The 16,806-nt window shown below is 41.9% G+C and overlaps 1 long non-coding RNA gene across 1 annotated transcript in view; it reads right to left on the bottom strand.

Moving 5' to 3' along the window:
- LOC115089537 overlaps positions 1–16,188 on the bottom strand; it is a 47,719-nt gene extending 31,531 nt beyond the window's left edge. The window contains exon 1 of the long non-coding RNA XR_003856148.1: positions 16,104–16,188. This is a non-coding gene — a long non-coding RNA (uncharacterized LOC115089537). The remainder of the gene's footprint in view (positions 1–16,103) is intronic.
- Positions 16,189–16,806: the final 618 nt, after the last annotated feature.

Consider the following 16,806-nt stretch of genomic DNA (forward strand, 5'->3'; position numbering starts at 1 on the left):
ATTTTTTTGCTTACCTAATCAGAACTAGGACCTCATTTACATCTCTCGTGGCCCTAGGCATCTCTTCCCCTGCCCGAAGGATGGAGGGAAGAGATTGCACTGACATGACACTGAAGCACAGGTCCGTAGGGATGTGCTTTTATTTGAGATAAAAAAAAGACATTTCATCAAAATATCCTTTTTCATTTCATTTTTTTATAGGGGAATATTCAAATTAATAAAAAAAGAAAATAAACAGAAATCAAGGACTGATCTCACAAAGACAAATTTTAACAATCATATCAAAAACTTTAAAATAGAGATATGTTCTACCCAAGCTCTCAAACAGAAGTGTATGTGTGTGGGGGGAGAGCAAACAATGAAAATTTAAAATGAAACCAGTATAACAATTGTCAACCGCCGCAGCTATTTTTGAATGCATTCCTAATCACCATTAATCTCAATTGTCCCACAAAAGCCTGTTCTCAATGGAGAGTACTTTGCACCACCCACTGGAGGTTTCCCTTGGAGAAATAAATGTAAATAAATGTAACTGACCTGGGTCCACCAATGTATATATGTATTTCCTGCTTAATTAAGAATAAATTTTGAAGGAAATTTAACAAACAGCAAAGCCCTAACAGAAAGCACCAAAAGGCACAAATCAAAAAATTTATTAATAAAGTAATCCTTTAACATCTCTTCTGGAGCAATCAGCTTGATCTGGGTGAAAGTCAGTAAATGAAGATTCAGATACCGGATTGTATCCCCATCAGATGCCTCAAAACGATGTTATCTTTTTTTTCTATTTATTTATTGGAATTTTATAAATCAAAGCACATATACAATAGGGATGTGCATCGGATGCCCGATCGTTTGTGCTTTCGGGTTCGTGTGGCCATGGGAAAATCTCATTTTCCCGTGGATCGGCATTTTTTTTTTTTAGCAAAAAAAATCATTTTTGGCTTAGCGCACACTATCAAAAACTAACAAAAAGTAACAAAAATTAACGTTTTTTTGTTAGTGCGCGCTAATGTGAGTTTCTGTTAGTGCGCGCTAACAAATAACAGTGCGCGCTACAAATAACATATATTATTCCTTCACTTTTAGCCACAGCTAGAGGCCAATGTACTAAACTGAGAAAAAATTGTCAAAAGCCTCTTCGCACACTATAGGGGTAATTTTCAAAGGAACTTTGGTACATAAAACACTATTTTATGTGCAGAGGCAGTCTTCCTTAAACTTGCTTGCCAGATATAAGGGAAACATATGTGCATATCTCACATTCACGTGGAAATTTAACCAGAGTAAAGGTAGAGTTGAGGAGAAGGGGTTTTGATTTCGATGCATACATTATAAAATCTGGCAGAATGCATGTAAGTTTTTTAGGAAACATTTATGTGCACCAAATAGTAGGTATAACTTGTGCAGGGAAGGTTTGGTGGGATAATTTTCAAACTTGATTTATGTGTGCAAGTCCACTGAAAATTCTTGTAGCTTAGGAACAATTTTGCTGAATTTCCTATACGGGCTAAATGAAAATTACATTCCAAAATGGCAAATATTGTAATTTAAATAGGTTAATATGCATTATTTACCCTGTTAGAATATTAAATTTAACACTTTAGTTTGTATGTGTTATTTTTTGTAAACTTTAGTTTTTCACAAATACATTGTTAAAAAGTGTCTGTGATGCAAAATCATGCATAGCTGCTCATTAGCTATCAACACATGTTGAATAATGCTCTGAAATAACTATGCAAATGTTTTGTTTGTTTTTTTTTTTTTTGCAAAAGTATTAAGTATATCCACAGCCCCCATTATCCTGCAGTAGCTCAGGGGTAAATTCTGAGGCAAAAGGTAACGAATTCTGCAGTAACAAGGGGGAGGAGATGAAGAGGAGGGAGGAGAAAGAAGAGGGGAGGAGAGGAAGAGATGATTTCAGGGAAGGGTAGTAAGGATGTGCAGGAGATAAATTTTCATTTTGGTTCCTTTTCTGTTTGCTTTGCAGTTTTCTTCAGGTTTCAGTTCATAGGGATGGTAACTTTTAAACAGGTGCACAGGCGCACATATGCATGCACCCAGAGACGTGGCCATTTTATAACTGTGCACATATATGTATGCATGTAATAAAATAGCCTGACTGCATGCACACGCAATTTTAAATGGACGTGCGCCTATGCGCGCAAATGCCGCTTTTACCACATAAGTGGGGGGATTTTAATAGACACACGTGCCAATTCCATTACCAGTTTTCCCAGTTCATTCCCAGTTCGCCCAGGTAAGGGGTGGAACTTCCAAACCTCCCTAGTTTAATAGCCTCCCTTTTCAGCCCTGACCCTTAAAACCCCTTTATTTTCTTATTTACATGTTCTCCATAGCAGAAGTAAAATTACGCGGCAGGGGACCCTGGCGCAAGCCTGTGCACATAAGTATTTATGCACACATTTGAATTTGAAATCCAGGAACATCCATGCCCTGCCCAGACCACACCAATGCTTCGCCCCTTTTTTTGACACTTTTTATTTGTAGGCACAGCGGGAGATACGCACATAGGTGGGTGCCTTTTAAAATCTGCTTGGCGCTTGTCAGACCAACACATTTGCGTATCTCCTGGTTTTTAGCGCATGCCCGCCTTTTAAATTTCACCTTTTATTTTGGAATGGTTTATTTGCTAAAATCAATAAACCCTAAGAGGGTGATATTTGGTGCCACTTAGGATTTAGCCAGCTAAGTGGCAGCAGATGAATATCCGGACCCTCTGAATGGCAACCACTTAGGGCCTCATTTTCTAAAGTATCGCAGGCCTGTGATACTTTAGAAGATGAGGGGCGGGGGGCCGAAATGTGGGGTGGGCCTGCGCTAGCCGGCAGTGATCGCACCGTCGCGGTGCGATCGCTGCCGGTTTCGCACCCAATAGCGCCACCATAGGAGGTGTAGCTATTGGGAGCGAAATATGCAGCGAAAAGGCCCTTACCTTTTCACTGTGCGCGCCGTCGTTGTCGCAGAGTTGGCCCCGGTGACGCCCCGACTCCTCCTCTTCCGGGGCCGACTCCGCCCCCATTTTGGTATCGCATGCAAAAAGGGACATTTCGCATGCGAAACGTCCCTTACCGCGTGCAATATGTTTGGAAAATAAGGCCCTTAGATGGCTAACGTTAGGATAGGCAGTTATATTCAGCATAGGGACCTTCATTTTCAGTTTTTATTTTTTTTATTTTTTCCTGGGAATTTATTGGGGTTTATTATAACAAGAACAAAAACAAGAGAAAATATGTGGAAAAATGTGACTCTGTTTTTTTGGGTAAATATTGGACTTTATTTTGATGGATAGAAACCAGGACAATAAAACAAGTAGATTCTCCCAGCATTCCTATGTCTACCCCTATGCCCTGTCTAGCATGCCCCTTTCTCTCCCCACATCCGCATTGAGAATCTCTGGAAATAACTACACCTTTTTTCCTGGAGTTAAGCTGTGCGATATGCCTGAAATGGCCATGACACAATTCACGATAAATTTTTGGAATTTCATTTCTGGGCTTGGGTGGGTGGGGCAGGAGAGAGAGAGAGAGAGAGAGACTGGGGAGGCCCTTACACTGTGCAACTATTTATATGCCTGTAGGAGGGGCATCAAATAGCTCGAGGTGAGGTGTGGGTGGTGGTTTAGGGGCCAGTTTTTCATGTAGAGTGGGACGTATGAACAGCACAGTACACCTTGGTGAAGATTTGACATCATTTGGAATGAGGAAAGTCACAAAGAAGAAATTTTTTACTATGTTATCTCAGCCTAGCTTGATGGTTCCCTCTTATAAAGTCCATCAAGCTAAGCTATACCTTGAACTATTTGATGCCCTTCCTATAAAGATATAAATACTTGCCTACTATGAGAGCCTTATAGATAGCCTCTCTCTCTCTCTCTCTCTGTGTCATGGTGCAATAATTCTAAAATTTCTATAAACACACCCCTTTTTCTTAGCACATGTGTTATTATCACATTTTGATGAATCTAGGGGTAAGATAGCCAGATAAGTTTATCCAGCTAACTAGCCAAACTGCACAGCAACTCAATTTCTACCTCTAAATAAAAAAAACCCAACGAAAAACAGATTCACCCACTACTTCCCTATAGCTCCCTTCCAATTTGATAAAGAAAAAGACAGGAGCAATCCGCAATCCATCCTCCCCTGCTGGCTCTGGTTGAAAAATGGCACCAGCTGGCCCTGAGTCCTGCACCGTGGTTTTTTGGCTTTATAGAAATATGACCATAAAGCAACTTAATGTTTATCTCGGTGCTATCTGGTACCATTTTTCATCCACAGTCAATGGGGCAGGAGTCACTCAGAATCACTCCTGCCCCTTATTTCATTGGCAATCCTATGAACAGGGTAAGTGGGATGACAGGGGGCAGCTTGCAGCCATGGGGCATTTTTTTTTATTTGCATGCATATAATCAATTCTATTTGTTAATAGTGTGCACTATTTGCTGAATCCAAAAAAATCCCAAAATGTTTTGGATATTTTCAGGTAAATCAATATTTCTGTTTGGTTGCAATGAACCAATTCATTTATTGTGTTTTACCTATTTGGGGAAAAAAATGCACATCTGCAATGGGGAGAAGAGAAGGGATGGAAAAAGTGAAGAAGGAAATTTGGGGATGGGGAGAGAAGGAGGGAAGATCGGGGACAGACAGGGAAAGGAGAAAGGGGTTGAGGAGGAGGGAAGATGAGGGCTGGGCAGACAGGGAAGAGAGGGAGAAGTGAGCGAGGAAGGAGGGAATTTCAGAGTGCAGAAAACAAGAGAAGGGAAGGAATCTTCTGGGATCTTGGCTGGGAGGGGGGATACAGAGAGGGAAAGGAGGTGGTTCTGGGATCTTGGAGGGCAATCCATAGATAGGAGAATGATGTTCCCTTGCCTGGCTCTAGCCCTGCTCCCCCTCACATCCCGTCTCCCCACCACATGTTCTTATTCCCTTTTCGTTCCCCTTCCCACTGTATCCCTGTTTTTCTCCCTTCCTTTTTCTACCATCAGTCGTTTTTCTGTCTCCTTCTCAGGTACCCATACACACCCACGCACCTACACACCCCAATCTACTCTCTCCCATATCGTTTCAGACACACACTATGACCTCTCACACAACCCCACAACTGCTTCCCTCAAACCCCCCCCCCACCCTACCCCCCTTAGACCCTCTATCACATTTTCTGAACTCCCAGTCCCTCTATTTTCACAACCCCTTACCCCTCTTTTACATTCCCCGAATTCCCAGCCCCTAGCTCCTCTTTTAGATAACTCCCAGCTTGCTGGCCTGCCACGCTGAATGGGCAGCAGGGAGAGGAGGAGGAGAGCGGCAGCAGGTTGGGCCCCATCTTCATTCTCTGCTGCCTGGGTTCGCCTTCAGTTCAGATCAGCGATCAATGCTTCCAGTGGCAGAGGACACAGCCAAACATTCTGCCACTCTCTCTCCCTCTTCCTGCCAGCGGCTCATGGGACGCAGAGCATTGGCTGGAGAAAGGAGAAGTTTAACGTGCCATCAGACAGCTGACCCTCAGCCTCCACATCTTGGTTAGGACCCCGGGCCTCCCACAGCAAGAAGGAAGATTTGCAACCCTTCCCATTGGCCGCAGAATCATAGGAGGCCAAGGGGCTTGACTGTATGGCACTAAAATGTAGTTAAAGTTTCTGAGATAAAGTCCATAGCAAAATAACTGAAATACTGTGCAAAATCTTTCTCATTTTAGTACATCAGCCTCACAGAAGGCAAATTATGTTCACTACCAGCAAGATTTCATTTGTAAATGTTAAGCGGTATCAAGTAAACCAATGCACGAGCCTCCAAAATAAGGTGAAAAGGGTCGAAACAGCATGTCTTAATTGAAAACAAATTATTTATGAAAGCTGTCGAGTTGATCAAAGGAAAAAGGCAATAGGATACATATCATTTGCCATGGCTTTTTTTTTTTGTTTTGTTTTGCATTGGTGTTTTTAGAAAGAAGTACAAGCACAGAGAATATCGCTACTTAATCCCTTTTATGAAAGGCACACACAGACAAACTTATTAAGGCATAAGTATTGTAATGGCCGGTGGAGTCCTGTCCTGAACATGCAAACTGTCAAGGCACTGAACCTAAATATGCAGGAGGCTGCGTGGGATGAACAGAACTCACGTATATGAAAATAGCATCAATGTAGATTTCTGAATCTAGGAGCTGGTAAGGATGACTCTGTAGGTTGATGTTTTTAATTACAGTGTTAAATGTTCAAGGGTGCAATGTTGTGCTTCTAAGTGTGATATTATGAGCCGAATGTTGGATATGTGCACAACAGAATCAATCCTGGATCTCTAGCCTTCATGTGAAAAAAAGAAATTGATTTTTGAAGCATTAGACATCTAGGCATAAGTTTTCAGCTGTGTGCACAATTTCAGAGTGATACATGTATGTTGTTCAACCATATACAAAGCTCCTTGATTTTTAAGTACAAAGTAGTAAATACAAAAGTTGACTTTGAAAATTGCTTTGATGTGCATCTAAATTACACACTCTTAAAAGCTATTTTAATACGTGAAACAAAGTTAAATGTTGCCATTTAAAAATGTTTCTTTTGCACAGGTATATCTATTTATTTATTTTGAAAAATGTATAGCTTGCTTGCATCCCCTGTTTGCAGCAGGGTACAAGTCAAAGTCCTTTCCACAGGTAAAAGAGCATTATACCCTTGGAAACGGGTTATTTGAAAATTGCCCTTCCCTCCTCACGATAGGTCACAGAGTGGGCACATTTGCCTGCTGTAAAAAGTGAGCAGGGCAGGATCAGGGCTGGGAGAGCTCTCTCGGGAATTTCAGTTTGAATGCCCCACACATACTTTCCTGTGGGCAATTGCACTTGCTGTAAGAATCTGCTTTCCTGCTGCTGTCAAGATTTTCAAAGAGAGACTCTACAGGAAATGTATTATTGCCCCCATACTAGGGATGTGAATGAAATAAAATTTGTTTTGTGTCATTATGTCATTTGGGTTTTGTGTTGTTTTTATCATCTCATTATTAGACATGTATGTAGTTTGTCTTGTTTCCATGGGGGAAGCAATGAAAATGCTGTTTTTCCCATAAGATGTGTTTTGTCATCCAATTTTTATGAAACTTGCAGGCACTGACATCTCTCCCTCCAGATCACTGTGGATACTGAGCAAGGGGGCAGAAACTATAGCAGAGACAACTTGGAGCATGCTGGCATAGACTACCTATGGGGCAAAGCAACAGCAGCAGGGGCATGAACACCCCAAGACATCGAAAGAGGGGCAGAGCAGCAATAGCAGAGACAACAGCACCCCGAGGTACCACAAGAAGAGCAGTGCAGCAGCAGAAGAGGTAACATCACTGCAACGCATCAAGAGAGGGGCAGGGCAGCAGCTGTTTCAACACTCCAAGGCACCAAGTTAGGGGCAGAGCAAGCAGCAGAGGCATTAACATCCCAAGGCACTGAGGGCAAAAAGTGTGGGCACTGGTGTTCTGGGGGCGTGAAACCTAAAGATCTGCAATCTGTGTTTGTGCACAGTACTCTGCCATCAGCTTAATGAATAGGAATTTTGGCACTAATGTGTCACGACAAACAACTTGACATGCAAAGATTGGGGCAACAAAATAAACAAAATGTCCATTTAATAAGTAGGGAAAAATAAGAAGCCAAAATATTTGAAAGAGAAAGCTTTTACATCAAAGAGTTCAACCAAGAAGAGAGGAAAGGACAAGGAGGGGAGATGGAATGAAGTGAGTGGGGAATAAGCACAGACACACACACACACACACACACAGAAACACACACACACACACACACACAGAAACACACACACACACAGACACACACACTCTCTCTCTCTCTCCCTCTTTCAAAAGAGTAACTATGAAAAAATGATAAAACTACAGTGAAAGAAAGGGAAAAGGGAGAGTAATGTCCTAAGATAAATAATACTCATACCCACAGGTGATCACTTTCTCATTACTATAAAAAGTCTCCCTCTCTCTGAGTCTGCATTTTCCAAAGCTTTACCAGCAATGGGGAAGCCTTGCATCCTCTGTGTCTCAGGTCAGAAAAGCAAGCAAGGATGGCAGGCTCAAATTGTGTCCCCTTCCCCCCTTGACTGGTAACATACCACTCCCCCCCCCCACCACCCGAACAGCTCCGAAACTTAAAAGTGAAGCAAATCTGAAACTAAACAACATAATGCCATAAGGAAGTATCATTAAAATGACATAGCATGTCATTGATGTTTTCATGTCAACTGCACAGTACCCACTTAGAATTGAGCTCTTTGGGGCAAAGACTTTGCGAACCTTGAACGAAAAGTAATTGGAAAGCATTTCTTGAATTGAAAAAAAAAATATATAATATCACCAGTATACAATGAAATTACAAGCATATGTAAGGCTGTTGCTAATCCACATTGTGCACATATTTTTTTCATTTATGGTAATGGTAATACTAATATTTATTTTACTATGCCATTTTCGTAAGAACAACTTCAAAATGATTTATAATAAAATAATATATAAGATCCAATTCTAATAACATAAAAAAATCAGTTTAAAAACCATCTTAAAACAGAAACAGAAGAAAAGAAAACACAGGCTGACAATGGGTTCGATAGTACTCATTAAAATCAAACACCTGGATATACAGGCAAGACATTATCAATTTTATGAACTTCCTAGAATTAGTCTATGACCAAAGATCAAGTGGCATGGAGTTCCAGACCAAGGGAGCCTGATATTGAAAGATGCAGTCTCTTGCGCTTGCCAGTCTCATTTCCCTTGGTGTCGGTATTCTCAATAACTCCATTTACGGTGAGCTTAAAGTTCTTGCTGGTTGATGTACTGAAAAACATTTTTTACTGCCTCCCCAGACCTGATCAAAGTGCACAAGTTGGTTTACAAAAATGCATCTAAGCATCACACGCCATATAGAATGAAATGACAAAACAAAAACAACACAAAACTCTTCTCAGGCGAGATGTAAATATCACTACTCCCTGTACATAATAAAGGACCCTGATGCATCTCAGTGCCCAATATTTCTACACTGTTTATGATTACCTGCGTTAGCTGCCCTGCCCCCCCTCCCCCCCCCCCCAACCTCAAGCAGCCACAAAAAAGCAAACAGTCAAATACTGGGAATAAGAAGGCCTTGACCTTTTTCTGAATGCCAGAATGTCCAGTTCCTCCCTTCCTTCCAGTGGGATGCCTTTCCACAGTTCTACCACACAGAAGGCTCTCACTCTAAAGTAGGCCAAGCTGATAACCCAAACTGTGGGAACTTCCCAAAAAATACCTCTGGTTCTGCCAAGCATATACCACTTCAATCGATTTTGCAAATATGATGGTCCTCTTCCTCTCGAAACCTTAAAGGCAACTGTCAAAACCTTAAATGTTGCCCATTCCACCACCAACAACCAGTATAATGCGTGCAGTGGTGGAAGGGCATTCACTTGCCTGCTGCTACCAACTACTGCCCTGCCTGCAACATTCTGTAAAATTTGAAGCTTTTTCTCTTAACTTCCAGGCCAACCCAGCATAGAGAGTGTTACAACAATCAATTACAACTGGGTGAATCAAGCCTTTTATGATTTACATTAAATGGCAGTTCATGCTTCTTAAAACTGAAAGTCCTTTTCCAAGCTGCTAAGAACCAGGCAGCTTGCCTGTAAAGCAGGGATGTCAAACTCCAGTTTCCAATGGTCACAAATGGAGTTGTTTTCTGGAAATAGCCATCATGATTAATTCAAGAGTTATATCTGAATATGGCACATCCAGAGTACATGCTGCATTTCTGTATTTTAATTATCCTGAAAAGCTGATTTATTTGCAGTGCTTGAGGACCAAAGCTGGTTTTTCCTGTTCTAAAGCATTAGTGTACTTAGGCAATAATGACCAGTGAGGGGCCATTTCCTGATTGAAAGAGTTGAGGGCTGAAAGAAAAGTCAAGGACCCTTAACCTAGTCAATCAATAATAAGCAGTACTTGCCCCATCTGGAAATCATTACAAATACCACACACTGTAAAACAATTTTGATAGCATTTAAAATAAAATGTAATGGTATTTTACATACTATCTTTCATGCAAATGTATCCAAATCTGCATTATAGTCATCTGAGAGTACGCAATCAAATATTACAGCCAATGTAAGAACGTGCGTGAACAGAATAAGAGGAGACACAATGAAGTTGGCCCAGAGGTTAAGATCCAGACTGTGGCAAGACAGAAATGATTTTGATTCTTCTTCATTACTGTAATCCAATGCTGGAAAGAAAACTGAGTTTTGAAAGGGGACTTGGAAACAGAGAGAGAAAAGTAGGGAAGCTTTTCAAATTTTAGGGGCAGAGAAGTCAATAGCTTTACTGCCATTATGGATGGATGACAATTTAGGCAGAGAAGGATCAAGAAGGATGAAGATAATGTTGTGCAGATGATAGCTGGCAGAGCTACCAAATGACCCAATCTCTAGAGGGAAGGTTTCGACCAGTCATGCTTTTTGAACTTCCATCCCTCTTCATTATGGAATTTGTAGTCCTGCTTCTTTCATTTAAAATTAGTATTACAGGCAGCGAGAGTATAAGGAAGAGTTTGTCCCTAGAAACGGAGTCACTTGACAGCTCTCTAATTGACAGGTTTAAAGTATTTATGTATCCATAAGTCAGGAGCACATCTCCCACCATCCCCTAAACTCCCAAAAGCCTCCCAGTACTCTGGTGGGAAGAGAAGATGCTCTTACCTCCTCCTGCTGGGTGAATATCTAAGTTCCTGTAGTACAGCTGACAGGTACAGGAACTTAGATATTCATTATTTACTGCACCCCAGCCAGCACTGTTAGATTCAGTGACAGCTGACCAATTCCCATTCAGAACTCAGTTCTGAATGGGGATTTGCCCTTTCACTGACTGCCAATGGATTTGTCAGCTGTCACTGAAGCAACCAATGGCTGAAGTGCAGTACATAAATTAACAGAAGTGTCGGGTCCTGTCAGCTACACCAGTATGTAAGTATTCACCCTGCAGGAGAAAATAAACGCTTCTTCTCCTCCCTTCACTGGGGTACTGGGAGGCTCATGGGGGTTTGGGGGAGGTGGAGGTGGTGCCTCACTTTTTTTAAGAACGGGAAGGGGTTGGTAGACCACAATGGCAGCAACTTTTTTTGATAAACTTGGGGGGGGGGGGGGAGGTTGGGGAGGATCAGTTCATTACAGTCCCCAATATGTTTTTAAAACTTGGCATATGTGTGTGTGTGTGTGTGAGGGAGATCTGTCCACTATAGCCCACAAATTTTATTTCAAATATTCAGTATGCCAGTGAGCTGCAAAGTTACTGAGATAACTGTATGGATAGCTTTAGCTGAGTATATTCTGTGGAAGAAAAGTTCCATTGAATATTTGACTAAACTTTACTGCTCTCCAGCTTGCTGAATATTACCATCTAGATGATTAATCTTATGCATACAAAAAACAGGACAGATTTTCAGTGAATATTGAGGGGTAGATTTTAAAAGGTTGCGCGCGGGCGTACATGTGCATGCGCTACCTGGCGCACGCACATGTACACCCGATTTTATAACATGCGCACGCAGGCGTGCACATGTTATAAAATCCAGGTTCAGCGCGCACAAGGGGGTGCACAATTGTGCACCCCCTTGTGCATGCCAAGCTGCGCTGCCTTCCCCCGTTCCCTCTGAGGCCGCTCCAAAATCGGAGAGGCCTCGGAGGGAACTTCCCTTACCCCCCCCCCACCCCACCTTCCCTTCCCTTTCCCTACCTCCCCCGCCCTTTCCCCCTACCTTTTTTGATTTGTTGTTTTTGTTTCCAAACTTACTTCCGCCCTGGGGCGGAAGTAAGTTGTGCACGCCGGCCGACTGCCGGCGCACAGACCCTGGCACAGCGGCAAATGGCCACTATGCCTGGAGCCTCTGACCCTGCTCCTGCCCTGTCCTGCCCCCTTCCTCCGGATTTATGCGCGTAACCTTTTTAAAATCCGGCCCTAAATGTCTAAAATTCCCTCTGAAGGATGAGATGCCTAAATGGGTCTCCTGGTTAGATGTTTAAATACCTGGTGCAGTAAGGTAATGCTAATTTACAGGTCTAATATATTGAGAATTAGATGACTGCATCTAATTACAAGACAGCGCCACTTTTTTGGGTATCTACATTTAGCAATTTATTTCCATTTAGACACCCAATTTGTTGCTTGCAAATTTATTATCCACTTCACTGGGGTAGATTGTTAAGGAAGGGGGTCACTGAAAGTATCAAAGGAATTTATAAATGCTGTTGTCAGTATAAAAGTAGCAATGGAGGTTGAGTTTGGAGATCAATTTTTTTTAATAAATATCTTCAACTTAAGTGTGTGCCAGTTGCTGGTAAATAATAGTCTTACAAGATCAATGAAACAATTTTCTAATTGCACACCTGAGTTTAATGTATACACTATAAATTCACCATATAGCAATAAATCTTTTCTAATTTTTCCAAATCACTTTAGAACTACTTAGTCATTTGTAATGATAATTAAGTTCATAGGCAGCAAAAGTATAATGCAGCAATGATTTCATTATCATAAGAAAGATGCTGAACTGCCCAGCATAAAATGTCAAATATAGTATTTAGAAAACAGGTCCAGACACCTTTCTGCTGGCAGGTAAGATATCTTAGTACTTTCACAGTTAATTAAATGTGATCATGAATAAAATCTGGGTGTTTACTAAGTAAATGATTATCAAAGATAATTAATTTTAAAAATGCATTTAAATTGCTGTGTGGCAGTGCCTGGCACACTGTATCTTAAAGTAATAATGTTCTATATGAATGAAAACATTGAAAGATGAATTTTCAAGAGTCACATGTATAAAAATCAGCATATATGTGTGTAAATAGCATATTCTTGTATAGATGCTATTTTATAAACTTCAAACATACATGCCTAAGTAAGTGTTCATGAGTAAATTTGTGCGTGTAAGAAAAGGGGTTGGCCGGAAGTGTTCCAGGGCAGGGCCAACATTTACAGGAGTAAGTTGCTATTTTGTAACCAATTTCCGTACATAGAATTGGTAGCTTCCTTGCATATGTTTACACCTGCTCTGTATCTGGAGTTAGTGATAGTAAGCATCTTAAAAGTGAAATACTGACTGGGCAGGAGCAATTGGGTGAAATGGGAGGGGGGGGGGGGAGCATTGAGGCTGAACAGCCAGGAGGGTCTCGATGACCTGCAGTTGGATGGGGAGACCTGGTAGACTAATTGATAAAACTGATAATTTCATTGCTGCATGCATGGTAGAAAATCTCCCAACTTACATACGTAAAACTCAACTTATGGGAGTAAATGCATGTAAATTACGCAGGTAAACCTCCTCCATGCATATATTTTTAAAGTTGGACATAAAAATGCATGTTTTTGGAATTGTGCCACTTATCTGGATAAGTCTTAAAAGCGCTACTTATCCAGCTAAGTAGCTCTATTTGAGACTTATCCATTTATTTGACTTACTGGGTCATTTATCAATTTGTGTTAGGGCCCTAACATGCGATAAATAATGCAATGCAAATGTATATGCAAATTCAACATTGAGTACTCCAGTGGGAGGAGTTTGGGCAGAGTTAATGGTAATGAGGATTATTAGCACCCAATGCGATACAGCAATGCAGAAAATATTTTTGGGGAGGGGGAAGGGGAAAGACAGAAAGAGAGAGTGAGCAATCCTCTGTAAAGAGGTAGTCGGGCACTCTCTATATAGTATATATGTACCACTGTAGAGGAGCACTTTGAATCAAGGTGGGTTTCAGAAGGTGGGGGTGGAATTTAGGAGGGTGATGTTACAGAAACATTCTGAGGTATTGATAGTAAAATTGACATCACTAAAGATTTGTAGTCATTATCTATATAAATAAAAATGTTAAATAGTTTGGACAAAATCGCTAATCTCAGAAACAACTGAACCGATTGCTTTCAAATTTGGACATAACCTTCATTTCGCATACAGGAAGGTTCTTCTGTACTTACATTACATATATGTCACACCTGTGACAGGTAAAATAGGTTTAAAATTTTTTTCCAGAAAACAGCGACATCTGCTGGACATAAGCGCCATCGGTTACACCTTACACTAACACACGCTACACTATTCATTTCGCCAGTCCAGGTCCACGCTTCACTTCCATTTTAATACATTCGTGCACTTTTTTCGCCGGAAGACAACTATTTCCTTTACAGATAAATTACACCCACCACCCTCCTCACACCCCCCACACACATGCCAAATTGATTTACTTCCCAGGCCCTCACAACACACACAAAACCTGACAGAAGTCCGGGAGGCTCCAGCGGGGGGCCAGGACCTGTCCGGGACACATCTCCTGCACTCGGCCGTCGGCTGCCAGCAATCAACATGGCGCCGATGGCCCTTTCCCTTACTATGCCACTCGGGGAAACCAATGGCGGCAGTAGCCCATGTGACATAGTAAGGGCAAGGGCCCCTCGGCGCCATTTTCAGGACTGGCAGCCAGTGGACCTTTGCCCTTACTATGTCAGACGACCTTCCTCTGCCATTGCTCCACCCCACTGACATAGTAAGGGCAAAGGGCCGTCGGAACCCATTTCAGTGCTCGCAGCCAACGGACCAATGCCAATACATCGCTCCCGGACCGCTCCTGAACGCCCGCTCCACCGACTGACATTTTTATCAGGTCTCGGGGGGTCTGGAGGGTGGGGGGTGGTAATGAATTTATTGTGAACATCTTGGGGAGGGGTCACAAGGGGGGGGCAGGTTTCATTCATTCAGCAACTCTGGGGGGGCAGGGGGGTGGGCTACTGTTTTTCGCGGGGCTAGGGGAGGGGGGGCAGGAGAGTGTGGGGTGGTTAGTTTAAGAGAACTTTTCTCATAGGGTTGTTTTTTGGGGGGAGGTTCACACAAAAATAAATACACTAAACTTGCACGATCTCGGGAACGCACCAAAATAGCCCTCCCCAGACCACAAAACAAATTTGGAAGTGCAAATTTGGTTAGGCACTCCCCTATTTGGCTACATAACGCGCACAGACACCCAGGGACAGACCACATGTAACACCAACAATTTGAATTTCCCAGGTCTTGGGAGGGGGCAGGAGGGTGGGGGGTTATTATTTGATTTAAAGGGTTGGGATTGGGGGTTGTTTTTTTTGGGGTGGGGGGGGGTTTCCCACAGAAATAGAAAGACAAAGGTTTTCTGATCTGAAGGGTAGGCAGTAGGCGGGGGGAGGTGACAGTGAGGGGAGGGAGAATGAGGGGGGAGGTGAGTGTCAGGGGAGGGAGAATGAGGGGAGAGGTGAGTGTGAGGGGAGAGAGTTGGAGTGGGGACAGGGGAGGGAAGGGGGGGTGAGTGACCAAGGGGGAGGAGGATGAGTGACTGAGGTAAATGAGCAAGGGGAAGGGGGAGGGAGGGTAAAGAACCTGACTCTGCCACTGCAACACGTGGCCGGGTACCGCTAGTAATGAATGAAAAGTATTACTAGAGGAGTTGATTTGCATGTACTAATGCACATTTAATGTGATGTTAATCTAATGCCCATAAATACGTGGGCCCATAGGGTCCAGAAGTCTTTTTTGGAAATTTTGGTGGTGCTTTTTAGTGATGGTGGTGGGGTGGGAGCCTGGGTTTTTAAACATTTAAATGAACTCTATTGTAAAATAGCACATTCTAAAAGATATCAAAATGAAAACTATTTTAAAAACTGAAATGAAAAGAAACCCCCAACCAATGAAATTACATTTAAAGAAATGGAAAAAAAAAAAACTTGCATACCCCTAATTTTAAATTAGGCCTAAAGATTATCTGTAGGCAGAGTAAAAGGGGAAAACAAATCATCTGATTCAGTTTAAGGTATTTACTTTGTACTGGTGGGCTATGCATAAAGCAGCAAATCATTCCTATGATCAGAAGGAGCACGCATTCTTTTTTTCAGTGCACTCTATAGTAAAACAACAGAGAATCAGATATTGCTTATTCTAAAATTAAAAAAAGCAGTTTAATTTCCTTTGGGGTATACAAGCGCTCTCCTGAAAGTCACAGATCACAGAAGGGTAACATGCAAGCTGTTTTTAAATGCTCTACTTACCTAAAGACAGGAGATGAAATCCATGTGGCAAGCCTTGCTTGCACAATTTCGGTGGGTGTGTACATGAGAGGGGGAGCGCGTACATATCTGGAGAAGCCAGGCCTAAAAAAAATACTCTCTAAAAGCCTTTAGCTCACTTAAATCATTAATCCTGCATTGAAGACATTTCCACATTTTAATGGACTGCAATTAAACCCAATATTTCTTAATACCAGTGTCAGGTGTTTTTAGCAGGGGTGCAAATGACTGTTCAGCGCCATAATTCTGATGGAGAAGGCATTTAGTCGGGGCTCATTTGAACAGCTACATATAAACAAGAGCATATAATTCCATCTGCTTTTTGGCAATTTCTTGTTTCTTTTAGGTTCATTTTCCCCCGTTTGTCTTGTGGACACAGTTTGCAGGAAACGTCAGCCCCTGTGATTGATAGTATGAGATTGGATGCACTGCACTAACTTCATGCTTTCATAAAGCAAGACAGCTGTGGGGAGAAACTTTACTTCGGGAGCTGGAAAGGTTTAAATTTTCCATCTCTTTCACTGTTTGGTCTGATGAAGGATTGGGCTTTCCCAGACAAGTAAATAAAAAGATAGCTAAGATGTACTCGAAGGTCATTCAAAGTGATCTTTAAATAGTGATTACAAAAAAAAACAAAACAACATAACATTTGGAATCTACTTTGGCAAAAGCTAAAATATTATGC

Source organism: Rhinatrema bivittatum, chromosome 4 (genome assembly GCF_901001135.1).
Source record: "Rhinatrema bivittatum chromosome 4, aRhiBiv1.1, whole genome shotgun sequence".
Taxonomy (NCBI): Eukaryota; Metazoa; Chordata; class Amphibia; order Gymnophiona; family Rhinatrematidae; genus Rhinatrema; species Rhinatrema bivittatum.